Genomic DNA, 17,604 nt, shown 5'->3' on the forward strand with positions numbered 1-17,604 from the left:
TCCACTCTATACTTACGTACTTGAGCTAGGATTAAAATTTCAATTTTATCTTATTATTCTAACCTGAAAAGGTTAGCTCCCCTCCCAGAATCATGAAACATGGTACAGTGCTGGACAGAAAGCTGGCCTCAAAGCCAGGAAAACCTGGGTTTGAATTCTGCCTCTTACATGAGGGTCATGGGATCCTCAGCAAATCAGAACCTCACAGTACTCTAGACAACTTTCAAAGGTGTAGGAAAGGTACTAATCTGCAAGAATAGGAGTTTCCTTGCCTAGGAAATACCCGGGCCAGTGAAAACATAGGTTTTTTTTTGGTGGGGCAATGAGGGATAAGTGACTTGCCCAGGGTCACACAGCCAGTGTCAAGTGTCTGAGGTCGGATTTGAACTCAGGTCCTCCTGAATACAGGGCTGGTGCTTTATCCACTGTGCCACCTAGTTACCCCCTATATAAGTCTCTATTCGGCTTCATTTTATCTATGATTGACGGGTATCAACACTTGACCCAAGTCATTAATAAAAATGTTAAACAGTACAGGGCCAAAGATAGAACCTCAAAATATCCTCTTGGATACTTAATCCAGGTTGACATCAATATATTAATCAACACTCTTTGAGTCTGTTGAGCCAATGAGTATGAAATAGACCTTAATGAGTTAGTGTCCTGAGGGATATTAGGTAAGAGCCAATAGACTTACAGATGAAGTCACCTTATATGATTATACTCAAAACAATTAAATTCTGAATCAGGGAAAAAATTCCAATGAGAAAAAGAGGATTTGTTTAGAGAGACCTATGTGGATGTACAGGGAACTCACCAAGTCTGATTCATAAATGAAATGTACACTTGCTGTGTGACTCTGGGCAAGTCACTTAACTCTGATTTCCTCCTCAAAAGATGTACAAAAGTACATGTACAGAAGACTACGTAACAGAATTTAAGAGTGTGACGTGGTCTTCTGAAAAATGTTAGGAATTGTAAAGTTCCAAAAAAAAAAAAAATGGAGGAAGCTAGGTGGCATAGTGGATAAAGCATAGACCCTGGATTCAAATCTGGCCTCAGACACTTGACACTTACTAGCTGTGTGACCCTGGGCAAATCACTTAATCCCCATTGCTCTGCAAAAAAAAAAAAGAAAACAAAAAGAAAAAAGAGTTGACTGGCAAAGTAAGTTCAGGGGGAAAATGGAGTAGTTAGAAGAAAATGGAATCAGAGAAGAGATAGGAACTTACTTGGAGTGGATGGGATGATGACGATGACTCACAAGAAAGAAAAGGCAAAGTTAAAGTTCAATTCTTATTTTGTTTAGGACATCTTTTCTACTGGAAATGACAAATAAAATGACTGATGGAAGTGATACTCAAGCTAAGTAAAGTGAGATAGTGAGAAAGCACCTACCTACTCTTGGTGAGTCCAAGTCACTTGATCAAGTGGAACTAAACCTCAGATACTGAAAGAACTGGCAGATATGATTATACAGCAACACTGTCAGTGATAATTTAAACATCATGAAAAATGGGCAAGTTATTATAAGACTGGACTAAAGCAAATGTTGCAGTTTTCAAAAAAGGTAAGAATGACTACAAACTACAGGGTAGTGAGCTTGACTTTAGTTCCTAGGAAAGTAACAGAACAGATTATTATGGATAGTTTAATATAAATAGTTTAATAAAAGGAGGTATTTGTTACAAGAACCAGCATCGTTACATTAAGAACAGGTTATGCCAGACTAACATTTTTGGGGGGTGGGGATAGGATTACTAAACTAGAAAATGACCAGTGGACATAGTTGACATTTTAACAAAGCCTTTGATGAAATATCAGTCAGTATTCTGGTTTTGGAAATGGAAACATGAAAAAAATGGAGATATGAGTTAGACAATAAAATAGATGGCTTCAGAACTAAAAAAGTAGTTGTTAATAATTAAATATTGAGATGGGAAGTCTCCAGTGGAGATTCCAGGCAAATGTACTTGGCTCTTTACTGTTTAATATTTTTATAAATGACTTGGATAGGGGCAGCTAGGTGGCGCAGTGGATAGAGCACCGGCCCTGGAATCAGGAAGACCTGAGTTCAAATCTGGCCTCAGACACTTAACACGTACTAGCTGTGTGACCCTGGGCAAGTCACTTAACCCCAATTGCCTCAGCAAAAAATAAATAAATAAATAAATAAAAATGACTTGGATAACATGCTTATCAAATGTGCAGATGACACAGACAAAAGAGTTAACATTCAGGATTACAGAGTGATCAATGGGCTGAATAAATGTAAAGTCTTGCACTTAGGCACTATCAACTCACAAATATGGTAGAGGCATGGTTAGACAGTAGTTCTTTTTAAAAATCTAGGTATTTTAGTGGTCGTGATGTGACTCAATTTGATGTGGCAGTTAAAAAAGTAACCGACATCTTGAAAAGTATACTTCTAGGAATAAGGCGATAGTCCAGCTGTACTCTGCCCTGATCAGACGTCATTTGGAGTACCATGTTGAGTTTTGGATGCTATTGTTTAAAGGACATTGATAAACTGAGTGTTTAGAGGAGAGCAGTGATGATGAAGAAAGGCCATGTGTCCTTGGACTGAAGAAAATGGGGAAGTGTAGCCTGGAGAAGACTTAGACATGAAGACATTCAAAACTGTTATGTGAAGGCAGATTTTGTAATAATAATTTATAGTATTGTAGAATTTGCCTTGTTATAGTTAGGTGTCATAAGGTTTTCAAAGCATTTTATATGTTCTCATTTCTTCCTCATAATCTATGAGGTAGGTGTTATTACATGCATTTAATAGGTGAAGAAACTGAGGCCAAGAGGTTGTGACCTGTACAGATTCACACAGTCTCAGGTAGTATTTGAACTTACTTCTCTTGACTCCAAGTCCAGCACCATACACACATAAGCTATTTGCCTCTCAATTAGATTTGTTCTGGTTTTCTCCTCACCACTTCTTTTTTTTTTTCCTACCTCATTGCCTTTTCCTTAAGACCAGTAGAACAGAAGAAAATTACCCCCAGACTCTCTGTCTTACTTAATTCCCTCTATGACCCCTGAAGACATTAAGATTTTAAATGGATCTTTGGGTTTGTTTTTTTTTGCTGGAAATATGAGGTTTAGTTTGGTTGTACATTTAACATGTTTAATCTATGATCTGAACAAACATGACTTCAAAACATGTTTTAATGACTTCAGAGTATAATTTTTTTTGGTTAGGCAATTGGGGTTAAGTGACTTGCCCAGGGTCACACAGCCAGTGTTAAGTGTCTGAGGCCGGATTTGAACTCAGGTACTCCTGACTCCAGGGCCAGAGCTCTATCTACTACGCCATCTAGCTGCCCCTCAGAGTATAATTTCGTAGCCACCTTGCTAACCCCATGTCATAGATATCTCTGCTTCCCACATGTCCACTCTCCATTGCATCATGCAGTTGGTAGGTTTTTGTCATGTTACATTCAAGATAAATTGCTCAAGAGCTTATTCCCTATTGCTTATTTTTTAAGAGGAACATGGAACTAAAAGGAGAGCAAATATTAGTTACCTTAGGCGAAGGTGGAACTCAGATAACTAAGTACCTCTCTAACAGATACAAAGTTCAATTGAGGTGCTAGTGAAGTGCCTGTAGACTTCTAGGATACACTACATCTGTGATCAAAGATATTTGCATATTGTACTATCACTTAAAAAGGACTGTTATCTCCTCATCACACATTGTCTGTTGGAAAAGTTTTTAAAAAGATAACATAGGCTTCACAATATCCACAATTGAAAGTACTTGTGTAGCCCAACAAATACATGAAGTAATTTTCTCTGCCACATTCCAAGCAAATAGTCATCCAAACTTGTCTTGAAGATCTTCACTGATGGGGAATCCATTATTTGTTGAGGCAACTCATTTTACTTTGGGATGGTTCTAGTTACAAACATTGGCTTCTTATATCCATTGCTTTTAGTTATGCTTTTTGGTGCAAAGTAGTGTAAGATACATCTAATACCTCATGATAACCATCTTTAAACATGTGAAAAGCTGTCAGGTTCATACTCCATCTACTACTCCCTATTGTTACCCCATGGTACTAGTAGACTATGATATGTGGCAGTATCCATTGGTCAAAGCAGGTTTTTAACATTTTCCTGGCAAACAGATGGATTTATCCATGTCCTGGGCCCCTCTACCAAGAAATTGCATTGGGTGGGAGGGGCCAGAGAGGCAGAGAAAGGGATAATGGAGTAAAGAAGAGAGGAAAATGCCAATCCATATATTTAAGGACTGAGTTAATTAGAAGCAACACTCTTTAATTAAAGCTATTTTCTCCAGTCTATAATATTAATCTTATCTCTTAGGAGTTGTAGCTGTTCCTGCTTCTTCTTACTAACATGGTCATCAAGGAAATATACATCTTGGAAAATGCAAAAAGAATTGGTATATTGTAATTACCTAGTAATGAAAATTTCTTCTACCCACTGTAACACTAATGTACAGGAGGAAAAAAAAAATGGTTCTAACTCAATGTTTTCCAAACTGTTTCATTTCACAGGCATGCTTCCAAGTGTTTATCTTGGCACAACTTAAAGATTTGGTTATGGTCCTAAAGTACAATGATACAAATTGCAATTGGGAGAGGTTTATTATTTCTACTGAAGACTGAAATATAGTATTGGTCTTTAGAAGACAGGATGAAAAGGTGATCTGCAACTTCATATGGTTAGCACCTAAGGCAAGTCCTAATTGGTGTTCAAATATGGGAAATGAATGGATGAGCATATAAAGAAAACCAGGGGCATGCCACAAAGAGATTTAGAACTGAAAGTCATCTAGTCCAGGGCTCCTTAAACTTTTTCCACTTGTGACCCCTTTTTGCCTGAGAAATGTTTACATGACCCTGGGTATATAGGTATACAAAATAAGTATAACCTTTTGCCAAATTTTCCCCAACCGACACATTTAGTTATGTGACCCCCATATGGGGTTGGGGACCACAGTTTAATAAGCTAGGATCTAGTCCAATCCATTTATGTGACTAGTGAGGAAATTCTGGCCAATGGCATTAAGTGACTTGGCAACTAATATTCAGGTAGTTAAGTGTCAAATGAAGGATTCAAACTCAGTCTTCCTCTTTCTCTAGATCCAGTTTTTTCAGTTCTGGCTGTGACAGCAGTTTCTCATCATCAATTATCATCATGATGACAGGAACTATAGAAAGCTATGGATTAAATCAGGCTTTCTACGAAACACTGGGAAATTTCATTCTCACCGCTCTTCATTTTCCCTTTACATCAACACTCATTCTTCTGACACCACTTCTTCCTCTGGCCTTTTAACTATAGGTGTTCCAAGGTTCGGTCTTTGACCCTCCTTTCTTCTTTACGCTTTAAGTGTAACCTATGTCAGGGCTTGAACAAAAACAATATTGAAGATGATGAAATCTTTATTTTTAGCCCTGGTCTCTCCAACAGCTCTAATTATGCATTCTTGTCTAACATCCTTCTGTATATGTACATTTCCTTCATTTTCCTGAGGTTGAGACTTGGAGTCAGCTTCAACTTTTGCCTTCTCCTATCACCTATATTCAGTGTCAAAAAAAAAAAACTACCTGTCAAACAGTGTGCTGGAGCTGGTATCAGGAAGACGTGAGTTCAAAACCTGGTTGATATTAGACATTTCTGAGGCTATCTTTATCTGCAAAATATATCACCAGTTCTACTTCAGATTATAGTGAAGTTCAAATGTGATAGTGTACATGAAACACTTTACAAACCTTAGAGAGTGCTATATAAATGATTTATTTTCTTATTGCTTTGAATTTTGTCCAAGCCTTCAATCCATTTTAACAGCTTCCTAAACTGTTCTCACTGCTTCGATGGATTTCCCCTGAACCAGTTTTTGCTCAGAAACCTCCAATAACTCTTTCTATAGGACATAGACTCTCCTTAATCTGGCCTTACCCAACACATCCAACTGTATCTCCTAATATTTTCAAAACATGCCATGCTTTCATCTCTTTATTATCTTATTATGTTGTTACCCAGATGGAATTACCTTTTCCCTTCCCTTTAAGGTCCAATTTAAATATTTAGTAAGGCTTTCCTGAACTGAACCATATCAATCTTCCATTTCTTCAAATTCCTGAGGTATTTTATATACTATCTATCTTGATATTTTAATATTTTCATATTACAATGTTACTTAATGCTTAACTGTTTCACAAGTATGCTTTGATATATGGGTAGGATTTTTTCAAAGAGCACTGGTGAACATCATGGCTGAGGACATTCATTTTTAAGTATCAGAAGACCAGAATTCTTTATATATCCTGTTGGGCTAGATGAGGAATAAAAAAGAAAAAAAAAAATCAACAAACATTTGGGTGCTAAATTCTTGACTTCTACTTCCTAGGCTATATCCGCTAGTGCTTTTGACACAAAAGGCACTAGTCTCTGGTTTCAGAACAGGGATAGAACTACCTGAGGGTGCATAATAAATACTTTAAAAGTATTTTAGAAAAAAAAAAGTATTTTAGGTTTGGTAAAAGTTCTTTCAAATGGGTAATACCCAAGACCCTAAATTTACCTATTTAGGGATATTGAGTAATGATATTAAAAATGGAAGGTATGGGGCGGCTAGGTGGCGCAGTGCATAGAGCACGGGCCCTGGATTCAAGAGGATATGAGTTCAAATCCAGTCTCAAACACTTGACACTTACTAGCTGTGTGACCCTGGGCAAATCACTTAACCCGCATTCATCTCCGTCCCCCCACAACAGGAAATTACAAGGAAGAACAGAACCTCTTTTTCTTTAGGAGAAAACTATCATAGCACAATATATTCATTTAAGAGAGGGCATGTATGATGGAAAGGTAGTAAGTTATCTGAAAGGGGCAGCTAGGTGGTGCAGTGGTTAGAGCACCAGCCCTGGAGTCAGGAGTACCTGAGTTCAAATCCTGCCTCAGATACTTGACACTTACTAGCTGTGTGACCCTGGGCAAGTCACAACCCCAATTGCCTCCCTCCCTCTCTCTCTCTCTCTCTCTCTCTCTCTCTCTCTCACACACACACACGGAAAGAAAGAAATAAGCATTTATTTATTTAGCACATAATATGTACCAAACACTGTGCTCTATAAATATTGTCTCATTTGGTCCTCACAACTGTGGAAGGTAGGTTCTATTATTATCTCCATTTGACAAATAAAGAAACTGAGGTAAACAGAGGTTAAGTGACATGACCAGGGTTTCATTGCTAGTAAGTTTCTGAAATCAATTTGAACTGGGGTCTTCCAGACTCCAGGACCAATGCTCTACCTACTACCAGTAGCTGCCTACTAAAGAAAAGGGGAAGAGCAGAAAATCAAAGAAGTGCTACCAGAGAAATCAGGGCATCAGGACTCTAGCACCCAACTTATCACTCATGAATTCTAGGGGTGGGGAATGTAAATTGGAAGTAACAAAAGGGAAAAGGGAGGCATAGGACAGACAGAATAGTTCATATGTAGCTAGACTTCAAGTTCAGACTTCTGGACAAGAGCAAAGCTAAGTGTGAAAGAGGAAGGATTGGCTCTAATTGGCAATAAACAAGGCATTCAAGGTTCTGGTTTCACAGCATTTTATTATGAAAATATGATTACAGTCAAATTAGCTGAGGCTGTTGCTTCTTTCTTCTGTGTTTTGCCCCATCTGAAGTTCATCTGGTCAAATCTATCTTCATCCAAAATGACCATAAACAAGGGAGGATGATCACTCTTTACTTCAAAAACCTGAAAGAAAACTTAAAACCACAAATTAAAATCAGTGTCACTTATGAGGGTGATAAAAGGAACAGATTAACAAACGGACAGGGTTTTTAAAAAAAAAATGTCACAAATTAAGTTACCATGATTCAAGAAGTTATTCCTTTACTGAAATAATAGTATGTTTTAGGCACTGCAATTGGGAAAAGCTGACCGAATATGACCTTAAAAGGGGTTGATGTTTTCAATAATTAGAACTGAAAAACTAATCTATAGTAAAAATCTTTTTAGGTAAGAGGTTCTTAAGCTAGTGTTTGTGAAACTTTTTTCCTTCTCAAATATTTTTATTACTATACTTCGACAACTAGTTGAAAAGTGAAATAAGGTACAATTAGACCTAAAATGAAGACTTGCTAGCATAGACCTTTCAGTGCTTAGATGAAGTAGGTCACATTAGACTTACTTTTAAGTTATACAATATTTTCTATTACTGTATGTGTTTCTTGATACTTTTCTTTTTTCAGTATCTGAGATTTATAGTTGGGCCTAAAATCTTTTTAGATTGGAAAGGCTCTAGCACAGGTTTGGCACAAATAATCCATATAAAAATTTGGAGTGGAATTTATGGAGTTTGGAATTTACTGCAAAATAAACCACTCACATAATAAAAAGAGCCTTATGATCTCAAAGCACTTTGCTCATACCAACTCTAAGATGCGTACTCTTAAGTTTTAACATCTTGCTTTGGCAGGTAATGGAACTGAAGGTCGAAGAGATTAAGTGGCATGTCTGGTCATTTAACTGGTAAGTTAAAGAGCCAGGAGTCTGACTCAAATTGCCTTATTTTTTCCACTAAAACATGCTTAATAATACATGAATGAATACAGCATTCCAACCCAACATGCCCCACCCTACCCAATGTTTTCAGCTCAGGGAATACACCTATTCCCAAAGTTCTTGTGGGCTGGTAAAATGAAAGAAACAATCTCTGAGAACTGAAAAGGGTTGTTCTCAAAGTATATGAAGTGTCTATTTTCTTTTGGATGTTTTAAAATTGTATTTCAGAAACATAATTTTTGACACAAACCAACACAATTTTAAATGGCATGGGGTAGCAGAGTTTAGTGGAAGAAGCATGGGATTTGGAAATTAATCAGTGAAACAAGACTCAATGATTACTACTCAAAAATCTTGTGCCACAGGATGCCTTACATTCCATTTTATACAGAAACTGACAGAACAAAAAAGAAAGAGGCAGGATAAATTTATGGACTTATTATGTAGGCATAAAAACGTATGTGGCGATTATTTGGAATGCAAATAAGCTCATTTCTTCCAATTTTCCCCCCAAATTTCCTCATCTGGGTAGATAGCATTTCAGTCATCTTTAGGCATGTCCAACTCTGTTACTCCATTTGGGGTTTTCTTGGCAAAAATACTGGAGTGGTTTGCCATTTCCTTCTCCAGTTCATTTTACAGATGAGGAAACTGAGACAAACAGTGTTCAGTAACTTGCCTAAAGTCACATAGCTAGTAACTATGGTCGGATTTGAACTTGGGTCTCCCTGACTCTAGGCCCAGTGCCATCTACCTGCCCTGAGTAGATAGTGTACAACCTCAGATAAACATGTATAGTTTATATGAATATGCTGCAAGTTGAGAGACAATACGGAGTAATGGATAATGTTGGATCTGTAATAAAGAACTAGGTTCAAACACCATCTGTGACCCCTGGACAAACTACTAAATCCTCCTCATGTTACAACCCCACTTATCTCCTCTTTCATCCATACCTTTTTTTTTTTTTAATTTCTTTTTTTAGTGAGACAATTGGGGTTAAGTGACTTGCCCAGGGTCACACAGCTAGTAAATGTTAAGTGTCTGAGGCCGGATCTGAACTCAGGTACTCCTGACTCCAGGGCTGGTGCTCTATCCACTGTGCCACCTAGCTGCCCTCATCCATACCTTTTTGAAGAGATGGTCTTTCTCCAGCAGACTGCCCCTTCTATTATCATCCCTACAATCTCTATAATCATCAGGATCTCCCTATCCATTGGTTCCTTCCCTGCCATTTACACAAATGCTCATGATCTCTTCCATCTTTAAAAATCCTTCACTTGATTCACTAGCTATTACCTTCTATCTTTCCTCTCCTTTTCAGCTAAATTCTTTGAGAAAGTTGTCTACAATCAGTGCCTCCACTTCCTCTCTTCTAAATCCTCTGCAATAGGGCTTCCAATACTTCATCACTCCAATAGGCTCTTTACAAAGTCACCAGTGATATCTTAATTGTCAAATGGCTTTTTCTTAATCTTCATCCATCCTGACCGCTCTACCTTCTGATACTGTTGATCATCCAGTTTGCACTGATAATGTCTTTCCTCTAAGCTTTTGTGGTGACACAGACGTCTCCTGGTTTTTCTCCTGTGTGGCTGCTCTCTGTCTTTGCTGCATCTTCAACCAGATAATACCCTCTAGCTGAGGTTTCCCAGATTTAATTTCCTCTGTCTTGGGCACTCTTCTCCCTCTACGCTATGTGATCTCATCTGCTTCCATGGGTTCAATTATCACTACACAAATCCATATATTAAGCCTCAACCTCCCTCTTGAGCTCCAGTTTCATAACACCAAACTGCTTGGACATCTCTACCATCCTATTCTCCCAGTCACCCAGGATCCCATACTTGATGTCATTCTCATCTCTCTTGCATGCACTCCACACATCCAATCTATTGCTGCCAAGTTTTGTTGTTTTAACCAGGCTTCCTCCTGTTTCAGTCTACTTACACTTTACTCTCCCCGTATGCACAATCTAGTGACACTGGCTACCTCGCTGTTTTTCCTGCACAACATTCCATCTCTAACTGGAGTTGTTCCCCATGCCTAGGATTTTATCTTTTTACCTCAGTTTCTTGGCTTCCTTCTAGACTCAGTTGAAATCCCACCTTAAGCAGGAAGTCTTTCTGGACTCCCTCACTAGTGTCTTACCTCTGAGATTACATTTAACCTACACTATATATTTGTATGTACACAGTTGTTTGCAGGTTGTCTTCCCATTAGACACTCCTGGAAGGCAGAGACCCTCTTTTTGCCTTTGTATCCAACACATAGCAGAGTATCTGCTAGACCTCAGTTTTCTCCTCTATACAAGGGGGCGGAGCTTCATGACCTTTAAGGTTCTTTCCAGCTCCAATTCTATGATCCTATGAATTATTCTACGGCCAATTAAGATTAGAAAATACCATCCTGGATAAATATATACTAAGAAGCCATACGTACCATGAGCAAAATCTGGATTTTGGATTCAGGCTATGTTACTACATCTTGGCTAAGATAAATGGCCCTAGATTCAAATTGGTGCTCTGCTTCCATGTGGGGGTCTACCCCAGAGCTAAGCATTAAAAAGTTCTAGATAGACAAGTCTACCTAATAGAAATTTGGCTTAATTTAGAAATCTTGACCATATAATCTAGGTAGTTTGTCAGCACTGAGGCAAAAGATTTAATTCCTCCAAATTCAACAAAGTCCCTATTATGTAAAATCATTGTGCTGGACACTGTGAAAAAAGATACTACAGAAGTTCTGCTTTCAAGGAGTGGGAAAGGACAAGTACACAAATAACTGTACAAAAGATGAGAACAAAGGAGAAATACAAGCAAAATATTATGAAAAATCCTAGGAGTAAGAGGTTCCTTTTACTTTGGGAGAGGGAAGAAGGGGAGACATATAATGGAGGAAGTAACATCCAAGTTGTGCCCTGAAGGAACTTTCAACAGATGAAATTGAGAGAGAGGGAACTCATTCCAGGTATGTACAGCCATGCCATGAGTAAACACAGAAAGACAGGCGAGATAAGACTGAAAGTGAGAAGTGAAAGCAGACCAGTTTTTTTGTTTTGTTTTGTTTGGGGGGGGGGTGAGGCAATTGGGGTTAAGTGACTTGCCCAGGGTCACACAGCTAGTAAGTGTTAAGTGTCCGAGGCCAGATTTGAACTCAGGTACTCCTGACTCCAGGGCCAGTGCTTTATCCACTGCACCATCTAGCTGCCCCAAGCTGACCAGTTTTAATTAGAATGTAGAATATATGAAAGGGAGTAATATGAGATAAAGCCTAATAGGCAAAAGTTTTAGCCAGTTTCTGGAGGGCTCCAAATACCATAGGCAGTAGTCTAAATTTTATTTCATAGGCTATGAGGAGTCACTAAAGGTGTTTAAGTATGTAGGGAGGTGACATGATTAGTGATGTGTTAGGAAGATTACTCAGGTAGCAATGTAGCTGATGGCCTGGAGAAGGAGTAGAATCAGAAAGATCAATTAGAAAGTTGGTAAAACATTGGCCCTAGATTCAGGAGGACCTGAGTTCAAATCTGGCCTCAGACACTTGACACTAGCTGTGTGACCCTGGTCAAGTCATTTAACCCTCACTGTCCCACAAAAAACCACAAAAACAAAAACAGAAAGTTGGTACCATGGTCTAGGCAGGAGAAAGAGGAAGTCTGAACCACAGGTGTTGTGGTGGAAGTAAAAAGGAGATGTCAGATACAAGAGATAACTGAAAGATTATTAGCCTTTGTTTGATTGTATTAAATAAGTAAAAAAGAGTCTAAAATTACTCAAAACAATAGAAAACTCAAGATTCAAGTCACCTATCTTCTATAAGAACATTTTTTGCATGATTTGGAAATTGATTATGTGTCTTCTGTGCACTGACCACTGCGCCACCTAGCTGCCCCCAGTTTTTTTTTTAAGTGAAAAAAGGGAATGGAGATAAACACTCAAAAAGTCTTATTTTAGCACAATGTGGATGTTTTTCTTTGTTATAAGTTAATACATACTTCAGTTTGGGAGTGACAGTTGGAAACTCAGGGTTACCTGAGTAAGAGACCTAATTGAACCAAATACTGTTTTCCATAAGATCTTTTCCCCACCAAATGTCTGAAAGAGGACTACAATATGTCCCCTTTGGAGTTTGTTCTTAGCAAAAGACATCTACCTGGTGCTCAATGCTGTGAATATACTGACACATTTAATGTATTTACAAAAACCAGTAAACATAAAAATGGAGTACACTCAAAGTACATCACTGCACGGATTTTTCTTAACAGATATGACACTAAAAAAGGCAACCCTTTATCCTGTCTTAATAAGCAGCTTTATTTGTATAGCCTTTCCAGAAAGACCTTTATTAGATTTATGGGGATTAAATGGGGAAGCTTTATGAAACCATGTGATACAGTGGATATTATTAGTAAACTTGGGACTCAAGAGTAGAAGATTCAAATTACAGCTCTGCCACTTTCTACTCTATGACCTTGGGTAAAGTCACAACTTCTCTGGGCTTCAGATTACTTATTTCTAAAATGAGAGAATTGGGCTGGATGATCCTTCAGGTTCTTTCTAGGTCTAAAGCTTATGACTGCATAACTACAGTATACTGGGGAAGTCTCTAGGGCACTTAACAGAAATTACAAAAATTTCAGTTTCAAAGTTCTGAACCAATCTAATCTATCCAGAGTAGTCATCTAGTTTTTGATGAAAGATCTCAAGTTAGGGAAAATCCATTCCTCCCTAGAGCATTCTATTTTTCTTTTAGAGAGCTCTAATTGTTATGGCAGTTTTTCATTATATTAAACCTAAATGTGCATTGGCAACTTTGAGTTACTATTCCCAGTTCTGTCATTTGAGGCCAAACAGAACAAGCAGAATCTTCTTTCATGTATTTGAAGAAAGTGCTCATAATCATCTCTGGACTTTCTTCCAGACTGAAGAGCTTTATATAGAATGAGTTTCCTTCCTCTCAATCCTTTTCAGTTCATTAATAAATGATCCTTTATAAAACATGACACTGAGAATAGAACACAATATTCCAGATGTGACAGCCCAGGGCAGAGTACAGGGGAAACTATCTTCTCATTCCTGGATACTATGTCTCTCTTGAAAAAGCCAAAGACAGAATTCATTTTCTTGGCTGTCATATAGCAATGACTCAATGGGTTTGTAGATATTTGTAAAGTACATTAGTACAGTGCCTGGCACATATTAGAGACTAAGTTTTCTATTATATAGGTAAACAGGCAAGCAAAGAATGAGAAATGGATACAGCGACAGACTGAGTCACAGGGTTAGGAATACAGATGGAAGGAGAAAGAAAGACAGGTTCATGACAGCCAAAAAGGGAGTGAGAGAGAGGTCACCTTTTTAGTTTAATTTACAACTGGCACGTTTATGCACAAAAGTATTTTCTAGAGGGGCAGCTAGGTGGCGCAGTGGATAGAGCACCGGCCCTGGAGTCAGGAGTACCTGAGTTCAAATCCGGCCTCAGACACTTAACACTTACTAGCTGTGTGACCCTGGGCAAGTCACTTAACCCCAATTGCCTCACTAAAAAAAAAAAAAAAAAGTATTTTCTAAAAAGTTTTATTGATTCATTTTGTTACCATCTCTTCTTTCTAACTCACATTTGCATAATAATTTCAAAAGAAATCAACCTTGCTGTCCCTTTCGTGAATCTGTTCTCAAAAACCCCACTTCTCACCCCCAGCCTTGCCCTCCTCTCCCACAACAACAATAATGACGATGAAGACAAGGGCAAGAGCAGGAAGAGAGTAAAGGTAGAGTAATTCTTACTTTTCAGAAACTAGTTAAAAAGCTGTTCACTGAGATTTTTAAAAAATCACGATAGATACCAGGGAGGATATTGCATTCCAACATTAAAAGATGTTGAAATAGGGGCGGCTAGGTGGCACAGTGGATAAAGCACTGGCCCTGGAGTCAGGAGTACCTGAGTTCAAATCCGGTCTCAGACACTTAACACTTACTAGCTGTGTGACCCTGGGCAAGTCACTTAACCCCAATTGCCTCACTTAAAAAAAAAAAAAGATTTTGAAATACACAGCATAATTAAGAACTTTATTACACATATGACCAAAGATTTAGGGTTGGAAGGGACCTTAGCTACCATCTAGTCTAAAACCCCTTTTTTATTCATGAGGAGACTGAGATCAAAGTCACAAGAGGAATCAATGCCAAAGCTGGATTCTGAATCCAGGTACTCCTATTCCAAATCCAGCTCTCCTTCCATTCCATAATACTGCCACTGTAGGGCTACCTTTTCTTAGTCTATTCATTTTAAAGGGTGAAACTACACTGGCTAAAAAAGTTTTAATTACATATTGATGGGTAGAATACCCATGTGTATTTGTCTAAGTATACACACACATAATTGAATAATTTTATTGTTAAGAAGCCAAAAACTAAGAAAAGAAGACTTACCATCCAGAGTGTAAATCCCAGGAACCTTAATCTTTCTTCCATGCACTTTCCCCTTTGTTTCCATCGTCTATTTCATGTTCCACTTCCCCCTCTGCAGAATTTTCAGGTCACATATCACCCAGTCTGAAGAAGTCTTTCTTCTACTGCAGCCACCTACCAGTTTATTACTCTGCTGCACCAGAAGGGTATATAGAAGAGGTTCTGTTCAGTACCAGATCATTAACCAAACAGGGTTCCTTTGTCCAACATACCACGTTTGTGTCTTCCTACTAATTTTATGGTCCCCGGTGCCAAATATACATATCATACACACTAAGGTTATGATTAACTTAAGAAACTGATGCTACATTGGTAAAATTCCAAAATGAGAAGTGGAAAGCTTGCGCCACTCGGTAATCACAATCCCTAAGAGATATTTTTCTTTCTTTTTAAAAATAATTGGTTACTTTCCTGAATCTACTGCTAAGAACTACAAGGTTCACTTTAAAAATGTATACTTTAAAAACCTGAATTTGGTGGTCCCAAAGCCTTGCAAAATTGCATTTCAAAGATCACCAAAATAGCAATAGAATGAGCAGAAATTTAATTTTTATTAAGTTTTTCTAGAACCTAATGGGGCTGTCTCTTCCTGATTTTTCAATGTCTTAGACTACTTAAAATCACAAACATACACATATAAACACCACCTACATTTGAAATATAAAGATTTACTTGAAAACTCCTTATTACTTTATTTAGAAATTCAACAACGCTGTTTTTTTCCTACTAGAGAAAGTTACTAATACACATTTCCCCAAATGACATGCACATCTCTCTCTCTCTCACACACACACACACACACACACACACACACGAAAAGAGGGAAGAATACACATGTAAAAGAAATAAGAAAATAATTTTAACACGCCTATAAAGAGTTTGGTTTTTACAACTTATAGTAATTTATCTTCCCACCACCATTTAGGAGCATTATTATTTTTATTACACTAGCTACCAAGGTACCTAATTCAATAACCAAATGATGGTCATTAAGGAGAATTTCCTCCCTTTCCCCTCCCCCACCCTACCACTAACAAAAACAAACAAATAAAAAGGGAAGCCAGTCTGCCAACATTTAAGATGAAGACTATTCCAAGCACTGAACTCTAGTTTAACAGAGGGAGAGAACTGATGTTTCATCTTTCTCATTTATTTCCCAAATCTCAAACCCCATCCTTTGACCTCAGTATGCAGGATGAGCCTGAGCAGAAGAGTTGGTGACATCAGGGCTTCGCCATTTCCATGGCTGCTCTCAGAGGCTTGCTGTGCTTCTGGGAACTGGGGCACAGGGAAGTCTGACTGAAATCTAAAACAACATTTTGACCACCCACACCCATGCCTCATATATCCAGATCAACTCTACCAATTTTATGTATGTATGGAGGAATCTACTTGAAAATAATGTCTTCAAGGCCTCAAACTACCACAACACCTACCAAATATACTTGGGTCATTAAAAATGGGACAGTGGAAAGTCTCTAAAACCATCTCTCTATGTCCCTTAAGGGCCATCTACTCCATATCATCAAGTGTTGGCCATCAGCCACAGACCAAGGTCCTCTAGGCTCATACCTTCTTTAGGTATCTCATAATACTTCAAGAAGTGTAGTGCCCTGAACTTGGGATTCCTTCATTGAAGAATTTCAATGAAGAAAATACGATATCATTTGCCTCATAATTCTTGGTAGGAATGACCTCTATTTTATAAGAGGAAGGTGAATCACAGAATGACTTTTCACACATTCAATAAGATGCAGAGGTGATGCCAAATGACATTCTTCCTGACTGGTGCTTACTAAAACTACTGTCTCTTTGGTTGTAGGGTAAGGTGAAATCATGTAGGAAATAATCTTGAAAAGCAGTTATGTGATACAAGGCTCATCAAATTTAACTTTAAAAGAAAAATTGGGGGTAATGCGACTCTGTAAACTAGGGAGTGGTCTAACTGAACTTGTGTTTTATTCTTGATTCTGCCTCTTACAAGAAAGCATAAACTAAGCCAAACTTATATTCCACTATATTCCTCTGTCCCATCCCACTCCCCACTTCCCCAAGCTACCTCCCCCAAATCCTGTGATTTTTCATCTTTAATTTTATAGAATCATTTGAAGATAGGCAATTACAATTTTTTCTTTGTTAACAAGAGTGCCAGAGAAATTGGTACTGAAAGATTAGTACTTAAATTACTTTGTAACTAGTTACTTTCTATTATCTTTCTATTTCTCAATATTCCTGCTCAGCTTTATAATGTCATATAATCAAAGTGTTATAAGGACTAGCTAAATGCTATGGTAAAAAGTGTAACATTTAGCCTAATTCCTAATTTTACCTTTTCAAAACTCTAGTTTTTCCATACCTGTCAACTCTTAATTGATGTCTTTATACTGTGAGCTCACTGTGTACTTGGAACACCAACCCCTGTAAAAGCTTAAGCCAGAGTAGCACAATGGAAGAAACAAACAAACCCAAAACAAAAACAAATCCAAAAATTCCCCCCCACATTCTAAAATACCCAAATACACACATATGCAAATAAAAATATATCTATGCCTCTAAACAGCCTCCCCCAA

General features: G+C 37.9%; 1 protein-coding gene across 7 annotated transcripts in view; it reads right to left on the bottom strand.

Moving 5' to 3' along the window:
* Positions 1–7,591: 7,591 nt before the first annotated feature.
* RIMKLB (ribosomal modification protein rimK like family member B) overlaps positions 7,592–17,604 on the bottom strand; it is a 98,039-nt gene continuing 88,026 nt past the window's right edge. For 3 of the 7 annotated variants that reach the window (XR_006353302.1, XR_006353303.1, XR_006353300.1), the window contains exons 8-9: positions 14,996–15,167; positions 7,592–7,762 (exon numbers count right to left, since the gene is read on the bottom strand). The gene's annotated coding sequence lies outside the window, so the exon portion shown is untranslated. Of the gene's footprint in view, positions 7,763–14,995; positions 17,462–17,604 lie in introns of all 7 variants that reach the window. The other 4 variants (XR_006353305.1, XR_006353304.1, XR_006353306.1 and 1 more) reach the window with 4 other exon arrangements.

This window comes from Dromiciops gliroides, chromosome 5, assembly GCF_019393635.1.
Source record: "Dromiciops gliroides isolate mDroGli1 chromosome 5, mDroGli1.pri, whole genome shotgun sequence".
Lineage (NCBI taxonomy): Eukaryota > Metazoa > Chordata > Mammalia > Microbiotheria > Microbiotheriidae > Dromiciops > Dromiciops gliroides.